Raw genomic sequence first — 19,628 nt, 5'->3', positions numbered from 1 at the left:
CCATGGGGGTCCTTCCACCGAGGTAAATGTGGCAGCTCCACTAGGGCATCATAGAGAACGGGAAAGAACTGTCTTTCCTATCCTCCCCCCGTTCTTTTCCTGGGGCAAGTCCCTGGCCAAGACCGAGATGACGTTGAAGTTCTAACCTGCATGGTTCTGGGCTGGGCCCTATAGATGTGCAAAGTTCCTGAGAAGGTGTTGGATCTGCCTGGATTACATTAAAGCACTTGACAGGAGAGTAGATAGAACAGATCTGGGGCAGTGATAAGAGAAAAATAAAATGGGTCATGACTGCATTCACTTGCTTCAGAGTGTTTGATAGAACAAACAAGAATGTAGGACTCTTCTTGTGGTCTGTCTTCTTTCAAAGTGGCTGTGTTTGAAAGTGTGTGTGTGTGTGTGTGTGTGTGTGTGAGAGAGAGAGAGAGAGAGAGAGAGAGAGAGTGAGAGAGAGAGACAAATATAGACAGAGAGCTTGAATCCTAGTATTTTTTGAGGTTAATCAAGGAAGGTCATGGAAGAAGCTGGTTGAGCAAAGAAGATTCACTATGATGGGCTGAGGCACAATCTGAAAGACAGGGTGAAGGAAGGAAGAGGCAGGCCAGCTGTGTGTTTCAGAGCCGAGATTAGAGTTGGGATCATGCTCACCCACCTGTAGTCCATGTGGCCTTTGCGAGGCACACAGCCTCATGGGTTATCTGGGAACCTTTGTAAATTACAATTTACTTTCTAAAAGAGTCACTGTGAGGATTCAATAATATAATCTGAGTACTTGCCTGAGTGTCCTAACAAGAAAAAGCAAAAGAAACAAAAATGAAGGAGTGATACTTTGCCTTATAAAAATATAGTTAAGCGAAGTCACTCCTACAGTTACATTCTTTACTATACGTATGTTCCTTCATCTGCGATGGGGTTGTGTCCCGATAAGTCCATCATGAGTTGAAAATGCATTTAATACACCTAACCGATTGAGTATCATAGCTTAGCCTGGCCTACCTCAAACGTTCTCAGAACACTTGCAGCCACCTACAGTTGGGTAAAATCATCTAACACAAAGCCTACTTCATAGTAAACTGTTGAACATCTCATGTCATTTATCACTGCTCTATTGAACTTGTTATAGCTTTTGCACCATCACAGAGTTTAAAAATCCTAAGTCAGATCATCCAGGGGAACTCTGGGACTGTCTATATATACCTCTTGTGCATTTGATATCAGGCTGGTCCAACTTTGACTCACAAGCTCCTTTCCAGGAGCTTATAGAAATGGTGAGCAGGGACTGAACACTTGCTGGATGTCAAGTTCTGTTCTCAATGTTTTACTTGTATTGCTTGGTGGCCATGGCTCAGCATGAGGCCTATGTGGGTGGGAAGGGTCACCCTTCAAGCTGGACACCCCATTATAGCTTCATCTGGATTTCTGAAGAGAGACTAGGAGACTTTGGATCCTGGGGAATGCTGGTTGGTGAGCATGCTGTGTGCCAGGTGGCCTGAGTACATAAGTGGGGATGAGTAAGTACGTGCACGTGGGCCCTGATACAGAAGGTCACCACCATTAGCAGTGAGCACAGATGTCCAAGGTGCTTTGGTACACTTGCCAGAACACCAAATTACTCCCTTGCTGTGTGACATTGGGCCCTTTGCTTACTATGACAAAGGGAACCCCCAGTGATAGCCTGCTTCCTGGTGTTCATGCCTTTGTGATCTCCCCTCCCCTTGAGAGTGCATGGGAACTTCAACTTGCTACCAAGGAACAGAATATGGCAAAGGCATATAAGACTCCGTCATAGACTAGAAAAAGAGAAAGAAAAGAGAAAATGACTCTTGTTGGCTTGGAAGAAGTGAGTAAGCTGCCATGTGGTGAGGGAGCGTATGGAAAGGGCCACTTGGCAAAGAACTGTTGCTGGCTTCCAGGACCTGAAAGTGGTCTTCGGCTGGCAGCCAGCAAGGAGAAAGTCATCAGAGTCCTAGAGCTACAAAGACGTGAATTCTGCCACCAACTGAATGAGCTTGAAGCAGATCTTTCCCCACTTGAGCCTCTGATGAGGCTACAGCCCTGGCTAACACCTGGAGTAAAGTCTGGTGAGCCCCTAAAGCAGATCCCACTAAGCCACATGCAGACTTTTGACTTAGAGAAACTGTGAGAGAATAAATGTGGGTGTAGTGTAAGTCTCAAAATTCATGGTATTTTATTATGCAGTGATAGAAAACTTAACCTCTCTGTGTAAATTCCACTTTCAGTAAGACAGAGTTAAAAAAACAAACCTGCTTTCTTTCTTCCCCGCCAGACTCCTACCCACCAGTCTCACAGGGATCCAGTGAGGTGAACTGGATGACTATCTATAAATTTTTATAATATCCTGGAGAAAATTGCTGATACAAAGTATATTGTTTATATCATCAAAGTAGCTTTTAAATTCATCCAAAAAAAGCAAATCTAATGAATTGGATGAATAGAAGTTTTGGGGAAAGTTTGCAAATATAAAGCACTTGGTAAATGCTAGAAATTAGGAAGACTTCCATTAGAGGTGCTTAGTTCTCATGATGGGTAATTATCGAGGCAGAACAGGCAAAGCGGCTCTTTCCTGGGTCCTAACAATAGACACAGGGAAATGAGGTTAATAATCCCTAATAAGGAAGATAACTGAAGTTGGTGTCTCAAAGAGTAATTGCCATCCCCAAGGCCAGTGGAGTCTCCTTATTAATGTTTAATCGTTGGACCAAAAGTTCAGATGATGTGCCTTTTGAAGGTGGCACAGCATGAGACAGCCATTCTTATTGCTGGTAGGTGGGGGACGTGGTGACTCCCACATCATTAGGCCTTGCTTTCTTCAGCTCACTTTCTGCACCTCAAAGCTCTGAATATCAGCAAAATTTGGATGTAAATGGTATAGTGCTGTGGTTAAGATCTTCCACGTTGGAATCAGGTCTGAGAGACCCTAGTTCAAATCTCCTCTGTATCTATATCACCACGTTGGCTAGCTCTTCCTGCATAACAAACAACCCCAAACTTAATTATGTAAAGCATTTATTTAGCTCACAAGTTTGCAGATTGGCTGGGCAATTTGGTTATTCTGGACTCAGCTTGGCTGATCTTTGCTGGGATGATTCATAAATCTGAAATCATTGGGTCAGCTGGAGTATGGCTGGCTGAGTTGGCTTCAGCAGGGGAAATTGGGCTGACTTGGGTCTGTTCCTCATAGTTTTTCATCCTTCGGCAGGCTAGCTTAGTTTTATTCACATGACAGCTGGCAGAGTTCAAAAGAAAGAGAAGAAGCTTAGAACAGGAACAATTCACTCCTACTGCATTCTGTTGATCCAAGCAAATTATAAAGCCAGCCTACAAGGAGTTGGGGGAATCAACTCTACCTCTTGGTGGTGGAGACTTGGAAATCAGATGCAAAGCGGGTGGATGCAAGAAGGCTATTAATTGAGGTTATCAATGCTTCATCCCAAGGCAGCAGCACTCCAAGGGTAATAAGAAATAGCAAGATCTAATGCACAAGCACTTTTCAAACACCACTCGGGTCATGTTTACTAATGCCCATTGGCTACAGCAAGCGGCATGGCCATCCCAGAATCAGAGAGTGCAGAAATAAACTCTGCTTCTCGGTGGGAGGGAAAGACCGTGTGGCCATTTTTGCAGTCCTCCATACTACCCCTCCAAGTGTTACCTGGGAAAATCTCAACTATCGTCAAATCAATAAATTCCAGATAAGACACATATGCGACAAAATCTTGGTAACTGTCGAATCTGGAAGGACAGTGATCAGCAGGTAGGTGACCACACAAGTTCAGCACCACTGCAGTCATCTGTGTACCTCTTGTTTTCAACCCAGTCTTCTCTATCCTGGGACTGGCCACCTTCACCAACCTTAGGCCTGCACAGCTGAAGCCCCTGCCCTGGGATCCACACTTTTAGAGCATCTCTGTGCAATAAAAATAAAACATGGGCCACTTATATAGTTTTAAATTTTCTAGCAGCCCTTTAAAAAAATTTAAAAAGTCAGGTAAAATTAATGCCAATAATATTTTAAGTGTAATATAGTCAAATATTATTTCAACAAGTAAGCAATGTAAAAATTATTACTGAGCTATATTTTTCACATACGAGTTCTTCAAAATTCAGTATGTATCTTACACTTATGGTCCATTTCTATTAGCCTCATCTGAAGTACTCAATGGCCTCCTGTGGCAACTGGTTACCATATTAGGACAGCACAGCTTTAATGGGTCTTTCTCTGCCCCCTCCAGCTGCATCTCTCTGGTGGAGCGAGGAATCCATGGAGCGAAAAGGATGTGACCATTTGTAGCTCACATCCGCTTTTTCTAGGCCAGATTCTAGGGGCCTAATGAATCCCAGGTGCCGTGAATACTCTGAAAATCAGCTTTACGCCAGCTTCCCGGGATTTCCTGGGCTTCTTCCCCAAGTCCAGCCTCCAGGCATCTGTCCTGATGCTCACTCCTAGGCTCAGGGTAGCCAGCCAAAAGGTGACTGTTTGCTGGGTGGTGTGTGTGGACATTGCTGGGATGTGATGTGTATGAGCCCCTTGCAATGAGAGACAAAGCTATTGGTGGGAGGAGAAGGGGAATGGCCCTTGATCCAGAGGTCTCTATTGTTAGTTACTCTTGCCCATGCACCCAAATGTGAGGGGTGAGCATGGGTACCACCACTGCCTGGGAGGCAGGCCAAGAATGTAGGGGACCTCTGGTTCTTCTTCCCCCTCCACATCTAATTTTGTTGGCAAGTCCTGTTGATTCCACCTCCAAAATACAGTTGATCTCATTATTTGCAGTAGTTATTCTCTGTAAAGTTGCCACAAACACTGAATTAAAGAATTCTGAATCATTGCTCCTAGGGGAAATACAGGGTTAGGTTCCCGTGAGCTTTTGGTCACAACATTTTCATCAATCTATGTATACCTAAACTTGTTATATGTGTGTTTTCTGCTTAAAGACACCTTATTTAATACAGATTGTTGACTTATTAACACTGAAATCATGGCCAACAGCTCTATCATTTATGCCTGAAAGAAGCTTATCTAGCACATGTATTTTCTCCTAAGCTATCTGACATTTAGGAACTTGGGAATACTCGCACTAAGCAATGCCAGACAGCGCTCAGCACTACATTTGAGTACCATTTTAAACAGCTAAATTACCAATAAAAAGCACAGACGTGAAAAATGGGGCACTAAATATACAGCCATGCATTGCATAAGGACATTTCAGAAAACAACGGACTGCCTATACAACAATCTTCTGTAAGATTATAATGAAGCTGAAATGTATCTATTGCCTAGTGACGTCATAGCTGTTTGAATACAGCTGTTAATAGCTGTAATGAATACGTCACATTACTCATGTGATGCTGGTGTAAACACACCTACTGCGCTGCCAGTCTTATAAAAGTATAGCACACACAATTACATACAGTCCGTAATACCCAGTAACAAATGACTATGTTACTGGTTTATGTTCTTACTATGCTACACTTTTTATGTTGGAGTGTACTCCTATTTATTTTTGTAAAAGTTCACTGTGAAACTATGTCATGTTACTCCAGCAGCAGCCACATACATCTCATGTTTTCCTGGTCTCTTGATTGCATCATTTTCTCCTGTGCTTGATTTAATCTTATGTTGTTTTGATCATTGTGGCTCCTAAGTGTACAAAATCCATAGCCAGTGCTGCCAGGCCACATTGAGTGGCTGAGCTTGAAACAAAATTGAAAGTGATTAAGGATTGTAAAGGTGGAAAACCAGTGATGGTCATTGCTCTCCAGTCAGGCATGTCTTATTCCACCCTAGCTATGATCTTGAAGAACAAACACAAAGTAAGTCGATGAGAATAATACAAACTTGAAGAGGGCCTATATCAGACACGGAGAAACTTCTAACAGCCTGGATTGAAGACCAGACAGAGAAGCGTATCTCTCTCCTTCCTAATGATCATGACCAAAGTAGAAAGTTTGCTGTTGAGAGACAAGGCTGGACCCAACTATGATGTTGAATTTACTGCCAGCTCTGGAGGGTTTACACAATTCAAGAATTGTTACTCGTTTTACTCGTTACGTATGTGAAAGTGAGTGGTGAGTCTGTGAGAGCTGATGTGAAGGCAGCTAAAGAATTTTTGGAAACTCAACATAAACTGACTGCAGAGAGAAATTACTTGCCAGAGCAAATCGTCAATGTGGATGAAAGCTCCGTATTCTGGAAAAGGATGCCTGAAAGAACTTTCACCAGAAGGAAGCCGAGTCGGTGCCAGGTTTCAAGGCTTTGAAGGACAGGATCACAGTCTTGCTTGGGACAATGTTGCAGGCTGCAAATGGAAACCCTTTGTGATCTGGCACAGTGGGAAAGCCGGGACCTTTGGGCATATCAGTAAGCACACACTGTCCCTGCACTACGGGAGCAGTAAGAAGTCATGGATGACCCAGCTCTGTCACCCAGGCTGGAGTGTAGTGTGGCACAATCACAGATCACTGCAGCCTCGACCTCCTGAGTTCAAGTGATCATCCCACCTCAGCCTCTCCAGTGGCTGGGGCTACAGGCACGTGTCACCATGACCAACTAGTTTTTGTATTTTTAGTAGAGACAGGGTTTCGTCATGTTGCCCAGCCTGGTCCTGAGGTCCTGAACTCAAGCAATCCACTTACCTTAGCTTCCAAAATTGCTGGGATTACAGGCATGTAATTTATAGGCTGGGAGTACACTGTGCCCAGCCCATGTCTTGGTTTTTAACAAAAAACTTAAAAAGTAAACAGAAAAAAATTAAAAAGACATACAATCTTACAGAATGAGAATAAAGCAAGCAGTTTTGCCCAGCTGTTCAGTGTTTTTGTGTTTTATGCCAAGTGTTATCGGGAAAGTCAAAAAACTAAACAAAATTTAAAAGTTTATAGAGTAAAAATGTTATAGGAAACTCAGCTTAATTTATTACCGAAGAAAGAAAAATATTTTGATAAAAGTTTGGTCTAGCCTACAGTGTTTATAAAGTCTGCAGCAGTGTAGATTAGTGTCCTAGCCCTTCACATTCATTCACCACTCAACTCATGGACTCACCCAGAGCAACCTGCAGTCCTGCAGGCTCCGTTCATGATAAGTGCCTTACACAGGTGAACCACTTTTTATCTTCTGGTTCATATTTTTACCATACCTTTTCCATATTTTGATACACGAATACTTACAATTGCATGACAATTGCCTACTGTATTCAGTACAGTAACCTGCTGTACAGGTTTGGAGCCTGGGAGCAATAGGCAATATCATATAGCCTACGCGTGCAGTAGGCTGTACCATCTAGGTTTGTGTGAGTTCACTCTATGGCATTCATGTAACGAGGAGGTCATCTAACGTTTCTCAGAACGTCGTATCCCTGTTGTTAAGTGGCATGTGACTGAACTGCATAAAGAACCCTTGTTTACAGTATGAGAAGCTGAACCAAGAAGGTAAAGTGTCGCCTTGTTTGACTTCAGCTGGAAATGTGCACGTTGGTGACAGATTTTTCACTGCCCTGGACATGTCTGCAAAAGACCAGGAAAGCGCCACCAGTATTGGTTTTGGAGTTACAAATAAAATGTGATGAGTAGGTGAGTTTGCAGATATGGAGCCCACTGATAATGAGGATTAATGCATCTTCCCCAGCCCACTGCTCCATCCTTCCTCCAGCCACTGTTTATGCCTGAAATTCAACATAAACTGACTGTGGAGAGAAATTACTTGCCAGAGCAAATCCTCAGTGTGCATGAAAGCTAGCTCCTTCCTTCCTTCCTTCCTTCCTTCCTTCCTTCCTTCCTTCCTTCCTTCCTTCCTTCCTTCCTTCCTTCCTTCCCTCCCTTCTTTTGACAAGATCTTGCTTTGTCACCCAAGCTGCAGTGCAGTAGCGTGATCTCGGCTCACTGCAACTTCCTCCACCTCCCGGGTTCAAGTGATTCTCTTGCCTCAGCCTCCCAAGTAGCTGGGATCACAGGTGTGTTCCACCACACCCGGCTGCTTTTTGTATTTTTAGTAGAGATGGGATTTCACCCTCTTGGCCAGCCTGGTCTCAAACTCCTGACCTCAGGTGATCCATCCACCTTGGCCTCCCAAAGTGCTGGCATTATAGGCGTGAGTCACCACTCCCGGCCCAGAGCCCTCTTTCTAAAAGATCAAGCCTTCCACATCTTTTTGGCTCTGCTCAGGACCAAGTTCAAACTGCTCACTGTGGCCTGTAGGCCCTCCTTGGCCTGCCCCTGTGGCCCCCTCAGGCATAATCCTGTGCCCTCTCCCCTCACTGGCCCCTTCCAGCCATGCTGGTCCTCTCGTCCTTTCTCCAACATGCCAAACTGTCCCACCTCTGGGCTTTGCACCAGCGGTTCTTATCTCCTCATCAATTCAGGTCTCAGTCTGAAATTCTGCCTGCTCATATAGGCTGCCCTAACCACCCCAAAACCATTCCATCTCTCTATCAGGGCCCTCTGTGAATTGCCTGCCTAGTTCGTATGGATTGCAATGGAACAATTATTCTTAGCATTGCTTGATGAGTGTTGCCATTGGACTGTAACCTCTTCAAGGCAAGTTGGTGTTGGATTTTTTTCACCTGTGGGCCTTGAGGTCTGGAGTAGGGCTCCGTATAGGCTTGTTGCTAAGTGTGTGAGCAACCCGTAGCCGGAGTGGCCTGTTGAACTTCACTCCTCCAGCCTCATGGAAGCAGGAGCCTGTGAGCATGGCCCGGGTCAGGAGGGCCAGAGTTCACCCTCCTTCACAAGGCTGCACGTGTGTCCTGCAGCCCCTGCTCTCACCAGGCTTGGTATCATCCCCATGAGCTGCACATCACATGTCTTCTTCAGGCCCCTGGGAGGCATGTTTCTGATCAGAAATACTTGATGGCCAAGACCTTTGCAACCACAGAGTCTTCTGGCCTTGCCTCTGAAACCAACCACCTCCCTGTGGGAAAATGCAAGATTCTTAAATTTAGAAACCACAGGGCCTTGTGATTCCAAATAGCACATCCTTATAATCTTGAAACCTCAGAAACTCAAAGGCTCCCTCAAAGGAACTGACTGCCCATCTTGTCCTCTGAAACCCTCCTTTTGGTAAGTACCACATTTTTGTAATTACAAAATAGCAAGATTTCATGGTCCACCCAAGGATCTGACCACACTTCCCAGACCCACTTTTGGGTAAACACCGCATCCTTGTGTTTCCCAGGTCATGGACCCTCACGGGCCCCACCCATAAGGAAGAGGGTCCCCTTATTGGCCTGAGCTGCACTTTGGGTAAATGCCACACTCTTGGAATGATGGCATTCATATAGCAACACCAAGAAATGTTTTTGGTGTTACAGGGAATTTGAAATAAAGACAGGAAAGAAAACAAAATATCCTCATTGCCTATACGCTTGTCTGTAATTACAGGAAGACCTGGCCTATGCCTGGCCGAGTATGCAGAAATAGAATCAGTCCCAGAGGCATGATGGGTGATGCTGCTTTCTCTATTTCCTAAACTTTCTGTAATATTGCTTCCTTTATGATAAAAACTGTGACAAAGAAAAAAAAAAACAACAAGATTTGTTTTCCCTGTGGAGCGATGAAGATGATTTATCAGAGTTTAACAGCCAAGTTACCTCTCTGCCCCAGGCCTGCTAACCTTCTGGAAAATCACTGCAATTTATCATCATTACCAACATTCATGCGCCGGGTCCCAGCGGGGTGCGTGTTTACCCTGCATGTCATGGCTGAGGGCAAGGGTGGGTGCTTGGATGAGAGAGGTACATCTATATTGGAAGGACCTGCTACAATTAGCAATTATGGTACATTTCGTAGCAGATGATGGTGTCCGCTCTAGAAAAGATTTCTGCCTGTTCTCTGAGGAGGGCCCATCACCCAGCAGCAACTGGAAGTGGGAAGCAGGGCTGCTCCCTAGGAGTATGTGAGGATGCTATTCCTGGGTACAGGATCCAGGAGGTCTGAGCCTGGGCCCAGGGAGGGAGGCCCTAGAATAGTGGTGGTTCCCAACTGGAGTGATTCTCCTAAGCCCCCACCCCCAGGGACATTTGGTAATATCTAGAGATATTTTTCGTCGTCACAGCTAGAAAAGGGTGCCACTGGCATCTAGTGGGTTGAGGTCAGATATGCTGCCAAACATCCTAAAATGCACGGGGCAGACCCTCCACAGCAAGGAACTGTCCTGAAAATGTCAGCCATACTGAGGTGGAGAAATCCTGGCCTAGATTAAGGGAGGGCTTTATCTCAAGAAGTTGGGGTTTCAGGCAGCAGCTAAGGTCCTGATACGGAAGTGGGCCCAGCACCCGTGGAGGTGCTGCTGTCACAGCTGACACTGAGCAAGGAGGGAGCTGGAGAGTCTCTTTGAAGCTGGTTCTACTTAAGGCTTCAGGGGCCAAGACTTGTTAGGGCCTCCTAGTTTTGAGTGACTTCCTCATTCCACCCCCACCTCACCGGAGGGACCACGTGCTCCCCTCCAATTGTGTCAGTAATTTCATCCTCTGTGCTTTCTGCATGCTGTTCCCCTGCCTTTCCCTTCCCCCGTTTCTACCTATTATCCTTCCAGGTTTCAATGCTACTTCCTCCGTGAAGCCTGCCCTGAATTCCTCTCCGTGCATCAACATCAGTAACTTCCTTTCCTTCCTGGGGTTGAGGTAGGGAATCACCTCCAAACTGGAGGAGAGATATGATGTTAAGAAATTAGCCAGTTTGCATCAGGCAGACAGTAAGAGAAGGGTCCCCAGAGAACCTCCAACCAGTGCTTACGTGAGAAGTTTTGTGCAGATGAGGGGACTTGCCAAGGGGGATTGCTTCTCTCTCTCCTGCCTCCATGGGAGGAAGGTCCTTGCTTCGCCTTCATCTTCTGCCATGACTGTAAGTTTCCTGAGGCCTCCCAGTCATGCCTCCTGTTCAGCCTGTGGAACTGTGAGTCGATTAAACCTCTTTTCTTCATAAATTACCCAGTCTCAGTTCTTTATAGCAGCAATAACAGGACACCAGCCCAGTTTCCCAAAGCCAAAGTCTGTGTTTTTATCCATGGTATCTTCCTCTCCCCACAAGCTAAGAGCGCTATGCTTTAATGACCACCAAATAATCATCACAAGTGAATATGGTAATAACAGCTAATGGTAACATGTATTGCATTCCAGGGACAGTGCTAAGTATTCTATAGGTAACCAGGTGTCCACTGTTGTCACCAACTTACAGGTCAGCACACTGGGGCTTCCAGGGAGAATGACTGTCCTGAGGCTCCCAATCACTCCGACTCCTACATCCCTGGCCTACCGACTTTCCAGAAGCTGGCTGTCCCATGTCAAGAACCCTGTGCCTGCTGCCAGGCCCCCGCCCCAGAAGTTCTTCACAAATTGCCTTAGCCGCATCATTGTGCCCCTGGCATGCCCAGTCTCACCCCTGCAGGCTGAGCTCAGCTGATCTCTAATAAGCATCTCTGGGAGACAAAGGCAGCTGGAGCTCCCTGTTCAGGGCCCTGTTTTGGGGACAAAGACACAAGTTTATGCATTCTCTGTTCTTTTGTACTAAATAATTGGCTTCAATTAAGTGGGTTGGCTAGAGTGAGGCACTTGGAGAAGCAGGAACGTGGAACTTATGCAAATGGAGGTCTGAGGATGGGAAGCCAGGAGGAGGGGGCTTCCAGGGGCCTCCAGGCATCCACCCTCCTCTCTGTACCCTAGGAAAGGGTCTCATCCTCTCTTGGTTCAGTTTCCTCCTCTGTAGAATGGAGAGAGGACTCCCACAGAGGTCTGGGGTGGGGCAGAGCCCAGGACAGACCCTTACAGAGTTCAGCTAGAACAGCTCTTTCCACTCTACCTGTCTGACATGTTGGGCTGCTACCATCTGCTTTTTGTCCAGGGCATGTGAACAACATCAAAAAGAGCTTGAAACCTCAAGACAGATGATATTCAGGCTCCATTCCAGCTCTAGTACTTTCTAAACCTTGCCTTGAAGTTTTGGGTCTGATATGGTTTGGCTCTGTGTCCCCACCTAAATCTCATGTCAAATTGTAATTCCCAGTATTGGGGTTGGGGAAGTACCTGGTGGGAGGTGATTGGATCATGAGGCTGGTTCCCCCCATGCTACTCTCATGATAGTGAGAGTTCTCATGAGATCTGATGGTTTAAAAGTGTGTGGCACTTCCCTCCCTCCCTCTCTCTCTCTCCCTCTCTCTCTCTCTCCTGCTACCATGGGAGGAAGGTCCTTGCTTCCCCTTCATCCTCTGCCATACTGTAAGTTTTCTGAGGCCTCCCAGTCATGTGTCCTGTTAAGTCTATGGAACGGTGAGTCTAATAAACCTCTTTCCTTCGTTAATTACCCAGTCTCAGACAGTCCTTTATAGCAGTGCAATGCAGACTAATGAATACAGGGTCTTAGAGCAGAGGGGTGGCCCGTCTGTCACTGGGGAGGGGGAGTTGGTCCAGGTGGGCCTGGTCAGTTCTGGCCACGCACTGTGACCTTGAGCCAGGTCTTGAGTCTCTCAGCCTTGCTTTCTCCATCTGTGAAAAAGTAAAGGATGACAATGGCAACAGTGACAATCATGTAACTGCCGACTTCTACCACGTGGCACCCACGTGCCCCGGGCTGAGCTCTGTCATTAAAGCCAAAACCCTACAGGACAGCTTGTCTTTGCTCACTTGGTGGTTCATTAACAGGTATTGAGCACCCTCTGTGTTCCAGGTGTGATGAAATGAAACACCACACACAATCCCTGCACTTATGAAGCTGACATTCTAGGGTGGAAACCAGCGATAAAAGCAATAACTGAGCAGCACAGAGCGAGATCTAGTGGGTGGAGAGGTACATCTATCTTGGAAGGACATGCTACAATTAGGCAATTATGGTCTATTTCATAGCAGATGATGATGTCAGTCCTAGAAAAGATTGCTGCCTGGGGGCTGCCGAGTGGCGAGGTTGGGGTGGGATTTGCAGTCAGGAGGCAGTGAGACTGGAGCCCAGGTCCAGAGGAAAAGGGTGGGCCAGGGAGCTATGTGGCATGGAGTGAGGTGCCCCACGGAAAGGCAGCCCTGCAGAGGCTGTAAGATGGGGTGTGCCCTCCCGGGGTGTTTGAGGAGCAGCCAGGAGATCAGTGTGATGACAGGGAGGGAACGGAGCGAGCAAGGGGGAGAGGAGTGGGGAATGTGTCTGAGGTCCCAGGAGTTGAGCATGGAGGGCCCTGTGGGTCAGGGCGGGGACCTGAGCATTTGCCTTGAGTGCAATGGAGCACCTTGGGGTAGTGGGGAGGTCCTTGGGGCAGAAAAGTCATAGGCAGGGATGGCTCTGGAAGGAGGAGGGGAGGAAGAGAGAGACGTCAGCAGATTAGGGACACATTCTGATGTGAGATGCCCATTAGAATGGAAAGTCCATTAGAATGGGCTTTCTACAGAGGTCTACTACGCTGAGGGATGGGAGGGGACACCAGAGGGAGAAAGTTGTTAGGAGTCACCCCAGGATGTTGGACTGAGCGTCTGGAAGCAGGGGCTGTGTCTTTCCATCTGCTGAGATGAGGAAACATGGAGATGCTGGCTGTGGAGGCATTGGGCATTAGATGCCTATTAGCCATGGAAGTGGAGCTCTCCAAAGGCTGGTGGGTCAGAGGGCAGGTCTGGGCGGGTATCCTGTGCATAAGCCGTATTTTCGTCTGTAACCCCCGGGCATGTGAGTGTGACAGAGCCCTGGGCCCTCGGTGTTAGAAGCCAGCAGGCGAGGTGGTACCAACAGAGGATGGGGCGAGCTGACTGTGAGGAGGCCAGAGGAAAACCAGGAACACAGAGGCCCCGTGACGTGGGGAGGCGGGAGCCACAGGGGCCATGACTGGTGATGGGATCCTGGGAGACAAGCCTGCGAAGTGCAGTGGACTTAGCAACACGGGCCACTGGTGACCCCGACGAGAGGGTTTTGTGGAATCATGGGGACAAAATCTCCTGAAGTAGGTTGAGAGGGAACAGGAGGAGGGCAAATGGAGGCCACCAGCTTCTCAGATGCCGCCCGGCAGCTCTTCAAGTTTTCCTATAAAGGGCATAGGGGAAAATCAGTGTGCAGGGGAGCTGACCTGAGGAGGGTTTTCTGGCTGTTCTCCTGTTTTGAGATGGGCAGGATTAGAGCAGTGTGTATGCTGTCGAGGGTGATCCACGATGGAGGAAGAATTCGAGGCAGGAGGGAGGGAGGGAGGGAAGAACTGCTGGAGTGACGTCTTCAAGTCGATGAGGGGGGCTGGCATGCAAGGCTCAAATGGAGAGCTGGCTTGAGTCAGCTACAACAGAAGAAACTGAGGCCAGAGAGGCGAAGGGACTTGCCCAGTTCCACAAGTAACCAGAGGCACAACGGGGAATTGCACCCGAGTGCAATTCTGTCCACGCCCCCATGCCCAAGATGCTAAGGCCTTGCTTCCCCTGCTCAGGGATGGGCCCGGAAGCTAAGCCAGAATGTTAGCAAAAGCCTCCAGGACTCCTTAGGACCGGGACAAGGTGTGGCTCAGAGGCAGGGTCACCATGGCTGCAGCAGCCGCGACTGGGACCGGGTCTCTCACATCTGGCATAGCCCTCCCATCTGCTAAGCAGGCTCCCTTCAGCCTGCTGACGTCAGACAGGCTAAGAGGATCCCAGAATTCCAGATCTGGTGGGACCCCAAGGGTCCCCAACCTCCAGAAAGAAAATGCCCAGTAGGATGTTGGATTGCGTCCACCCAGCAATCCCTAACACACATTTTGTATGCCAAGCCCCGCCTGGGTCATATTGGGACACAGAGTTGAGCCAGGCATGGCCCTGCCCTCAGTTTCCCCTAGGCTCTTGATTGAAGAAAGGAGGGCACAGGTTCCCAGCCTTGGGTTAGCAGTAAGGCCCACTGAGGGTATCCTGCAAAGACCACTAGTGTGATTTAGTGACACACATACGGGACCGTCCAGGCTCTCCGCCTGAGGGGGGAGTCATAGGTGCATTGCAGTTTGTGTACCTGTGATTTGCATCTGGCATATGTTTGTGGATGAACTTGGATTCGTGTTGTTTGAGCACACGTGTGTGCATTTATATCTGGTGCATTAGTCCCTCTTGCTGCGATAATACTGAAGAACAAACAGCAAAATTGCAAAGGCCCACGGGAACAGATATTTATTTTTCTCACTTCTGGGTCTCGAGTTGGCCGGGGCTTAGCTGATCTCTGCTCCGTTCAGTCGGGTGTGGCTCTGGGGCGGGGCTGGGCTCAGGTCAGAGCCATGCTTTCCTTTTTCCTCATTGCTGCTGCCACTTGCGGTATGCTCTTCTCAGAGCAGATGGCAGGTGCACTCGAGGCCAAACCAAATTATGTAAACACATTTGAAACCTCACAGGATGTTCGCTGCATTCCATTGGCCCAAGCAAGGCCCACGGCCAGGCCCAACATGGCAAAGGGTTCAGACCTGTAATTCTACGACAGGGAGGCAGTGGAGAGCTGGCGACAATAATCCAACCTTCATGGCAGGGGGTGGTGCGCCTGTTGATAATGGGGGAGAAATGAGGAGAGGTCACTGCGGCAGGCACTTCCTAGCCTGCTCATCTTTCTCATTTGTAGCAAGAATGGCATGTCCTCCCAACCTGGGTAACTCCCGAAAGCCACCAGCTTCTCTTCCTAACCTGCTCGGGGAGTGAGTCGAATCTAATTTTGAGCATTTGTGAAGGAGGAAGGGGGTATTTTGGATGGTGCCCAGGATTGCAGAATCCCACAGGTGGATGGCATCTCCAGCGCCGGCATCTGACAGACCAAACATTGACGATGGGCCCAGGGTAACTGGTAGCGAATCTCCCTCCCCTCCTCTCTCTGCCCTCCATGGTGTCCAGATCTGGGCCTGCTCCATCCATGCAACTCCCCAGGAGATGCTGGAATGAATGCGGAGAGGCAGCCGAATCTCCAAGGAGGGCTTTTGGGAAGCCAGTCTCCAGGCCCAAAGCACCCTTCCTCCCTGGCATTCCTGCAAGCAGCTGCCCTGAACTGGCACTGAGTGTTTAATTTCCTTTCCCTGCAGTTCTGACGCCTTGCAGATTCTGGGGGGAGGTTGCAACATTGCCTTGAAACTGGGGGCTCAGCCAAGAGTTTCTGGATTGGCACTTTCCTTGCCCACCCCCCGGCCCTGCCATTCCTCTGATGAACATTTCCTTGGCATTTGGGAGAGAGCTGGCGAGGGCTATGATGGCTCGCAGCATGGCTCCTGGCTCAGAAGAGGCATTCCGCAGACGGGAGAGGAACCGGAATGGAGAATGCCCTTTCGCTGCAGGCACCCTATCTCCCACGGCAAACCAAAGAACCCTTCCCTCTCTTTTCATCTCTGTGGACAATTGTGTGAGATGATAGGCCTCAACACAACTCTGCCCTCTCATTGGCAGGTGTGTGCCCCACCCATCTCAGGAGGCTGAGATGCCCTCCTCTTGATTTCTGGCCCATTCCGGGCTATAGAGGGCCGGCCTCGATGCCTATACCAATGGGTATTTTGTAGAGATAAATTCTAGCCTCAGTTTAGAGATCATGTGGAAGACTTACAATGGACTATTATTTAGCCTTAAAGAGGAAGGAAAGTGAAACCCACTATGACATTAATGAACCTTGATGACATTATGCTAGATGAAATAAGTGAGTCACAAATGGACAAATGCCGTAGGAGTCTACCTATGTGAGGTTCCTAGAGTCATCAAGTTCATAGAGACAGAAGGCAGAATGGAGGCTGCCAGGGGCTGGGACGTGGGGGAATGAGGAGTCATTGTTTAATGGGTACAAAGTTCTAGTTTTGCAAGATGGGTGGTGGTGATGGTGCACAAGTGCGAATGTGGCTAATGCTACTACGCTATACACTTAAACATGGTGAAGATGGTAAGTTTTACATTAAGTGTATTTTATTCTGAATTTTTAAAAAAGAAAGGGAAGCTCAGAGGAGTTATTTGCCTAAGGTCACACAGCTCCTGGGAAGTGGAGCCTGCATTTGAACCCAAGCAGGGTGACTGCAGAATTCAGACACTCTGAAGCCCTCCACTTGTCACATTGGTCACTGCAGTAAAAGGTGGAAGAAAGACCCTGGCAGTCAAACAAGGCCAGAGGCCAGCACGACATAGCAGGCTAGAGATGGAGCTCTGCAGGCCTAATCCCGCCTCTTACCTTGGACACGAAGCATGCCTCTCAGCCTCCCTGGGTCCACGGTGCACCAGCGGGTGAGAGATTGTAAAGATACTCCCTCAAGGAGCAGGTGTGCAGATGAACAGAGAACATGCTTGTTAAGCTCCTGGCCCAGTGCTGGGCTCAATGAAAAGAAGGTTAAATACAAACATGGTGCAGCCTCAGCTCCACTGCCCTGGGCCGTATAACAAAGGTCCACCCAGTCGGCTCTGGGAGCGTGAAAGGGGAAACATCTTGACAACAGCATCTTTGGATGCGCCTTGAAGTAGGTGACATTTGAGTGAAGGGTAGAGTAGCGTCTTAACAGAAGACTGTGAGACTGGGATGGCATTCCTGGGAGAGGTTACAGCCTGAGTAACAATCTGGAGGGGGTGGTGTTCAATCTGTTCTGAGAACCTGCAACTAGGCTCATATGGTACAAGTGTAGGACTAAAAATAATCAGGTTTGGGGGGAGGGGTGAACATTACAGAAATTCATCTCAAAGGGAATTTTTGCTTGTGTTTTCCAAAGAGTCCAAGAGATGAGCTTCAGGTGCAGCTGGATCCAGGTGCTCAAACTTTGTCTTTTCAATTTCTTCTTTCTTGTTCCGTTTTTCTTGTTCTGCTTTCTTTGGCACTGACTTTTTTCTGAGACAGAGCCTCGCCACATCTTAGGGCTTCCCTGCTCCCTGCCTCAGTCTCAGCAGGGAAAAAATATTGATGTCCCAGTCATTCCAACCAGTCTCAGGGCTGACACTGGTTGACCCAGCTTCTATGCCAAGCCATCCCTGAGCCAGACCCTGCACTCAGGGCTGTATTCCAGCCTGAGGCTTGGTTCTGCCCCTGAATCTGAGGGGTGGGGTCAGCCCTGTCCGGACTACATGGGCTGAGAGTGGAGGCAGGGTAGTCTCTCAAAGCCAAATCAGGATGAGGTTTCCAGAAGGAAGGATATAAATGTTAAGCAGACAAAAACACCAGATGTCTTCTACAGGTAGCAAGGGCTAAGGCTGCAAGAGAAATCAGAGGCCTTGCTCTCATTCACACCACCGCAGCTGCCGCCCCAGCTTCTCCACTTCCCAGCCTCCCCCTCTTTCTCTACAAGACGTATTCATTCCCACCTCCTTGGTTTCCCTTGCACACACTCCCAACCTCCCTGGATGCTGGGCATAATCTGGTCCTCATCAAAGGTGCTAGCAATGCCTTCTGTCAGCACAGCATCTGCCAGTGCTGACCCCACCAGCCACAGCTACATCATTTGAGTTCATGGGAACTGGCAGCTGAAGGTGTGTGTGTCTCAGGCTGACTGGCCCCTCCCTGCCTCCACCTCCTGCCTGTGAGATCCTGGGCCATCTGGGGGAGCACGTGACATTCCTGCCCAAACTGACCTTAATCAGGTTTGCATGCACAAGCCCAGAAGACACTCACTGGCTCCGCTGATATGCCAGAGCCAAATATAAGACAGGCCCAGTCCCACCCCTTAATTCTGTAATTTGTTCAAAATCAGATGATAACGCTAGCCTGGGGAGACATAATTTGTGATAAGCCAGTCTTCCTGGGTTTTGTTCAAGATGACATCAACATAGAGCAGCATGCCTGTGGCTCAGGCTCCTTCCCTGTGCTCATCATCTTCCCTTTTTAGTCCCTACTCCCGTCCCAATGGCCATCTGCTGCTGCTGCCTCTCTCCCTTTCCCTGGTCCACGACAGACTCACACGATGTGGAGGAAACGTGCCATTTACTCATTCATTCACCCTACCGCTAACCACTGAGCTCATGCTATGTGCAGACACTGTGTGAGTAGCTGGGACAGAAGATGGACAGGCACTGGCTGCCTATGGCTGTCCAGAGATCATAGCCTCCTGGGGCAGGGCAGGCCAATGTCCCTCTCAAAAGGATATGAGGTTTTCAGGGACAAGACTCATGGAAGGCAGAGCTGGGGCGGGGGAGTCAGCATTACTTAGGGCAGCAGTAGGGCTTCAGAGGGCAGTCGAGGGCTGCCCATGGTGAACAATGGCGAGAGTACAGAGCTGGGATGTCAGCTTTCAGCCTCCCTCACGAGCTCTGTCCCATTGACCGTGGCCATGGGCTCGTGTCCTCCCTGGAGACAGAAGGCCAGGTCAACCGAGAAAGGTCCTATTCTCTGAGGGAGGTGTGAGGTGACTGCGTGGGTGCTCCAGACCTTCCCTATCAGCCTCCTTCCATTTCCTGGAATAGTTCCTGTTCATTCACACAACAAAAATGGCCAGAGTACTTGCTAACACCGGGACTGGGGCCAGGCACAAGGTAGCAGGGGGAACCAAAGACTCGTGGACAGAAACCAGAGGGTTTTACAGGTGAACAGATTGGCATCTGTATGCAGCAAAGGGAAGGTTTGGGGCTGTAAGACACACTAGGAACAAGTAAACTCACCTGGGAGGTCAAGGCGGTGAGGACCGAAGCAAGCTCTACCTGGCAGGAGAGTTAGACTTAAGTAGGGAGACAGTGAAAAAAATGTGCTCCAGGCCAGGGGCACGACAGGGG

Source organism: Callithrix jacchus, chromosome 10 (assembly GCF_049354715.1).
Source record: "Callithrix jacchus isolate 240 chromosome 10, calJac240_pri, whole genome shotgun sequence".
NCBI classification, from domain to species: domain Eukaryota; kingdom Metazoa; phylum Chordata; class Mammalia; order Primates; family Cebidae; genus Callithrix; species Callithrix jacchus.
The sequence above is the reverse complement of the archived record's forward strand: the minus strand, read 5'-3'. Positions refer to the sequence as shown.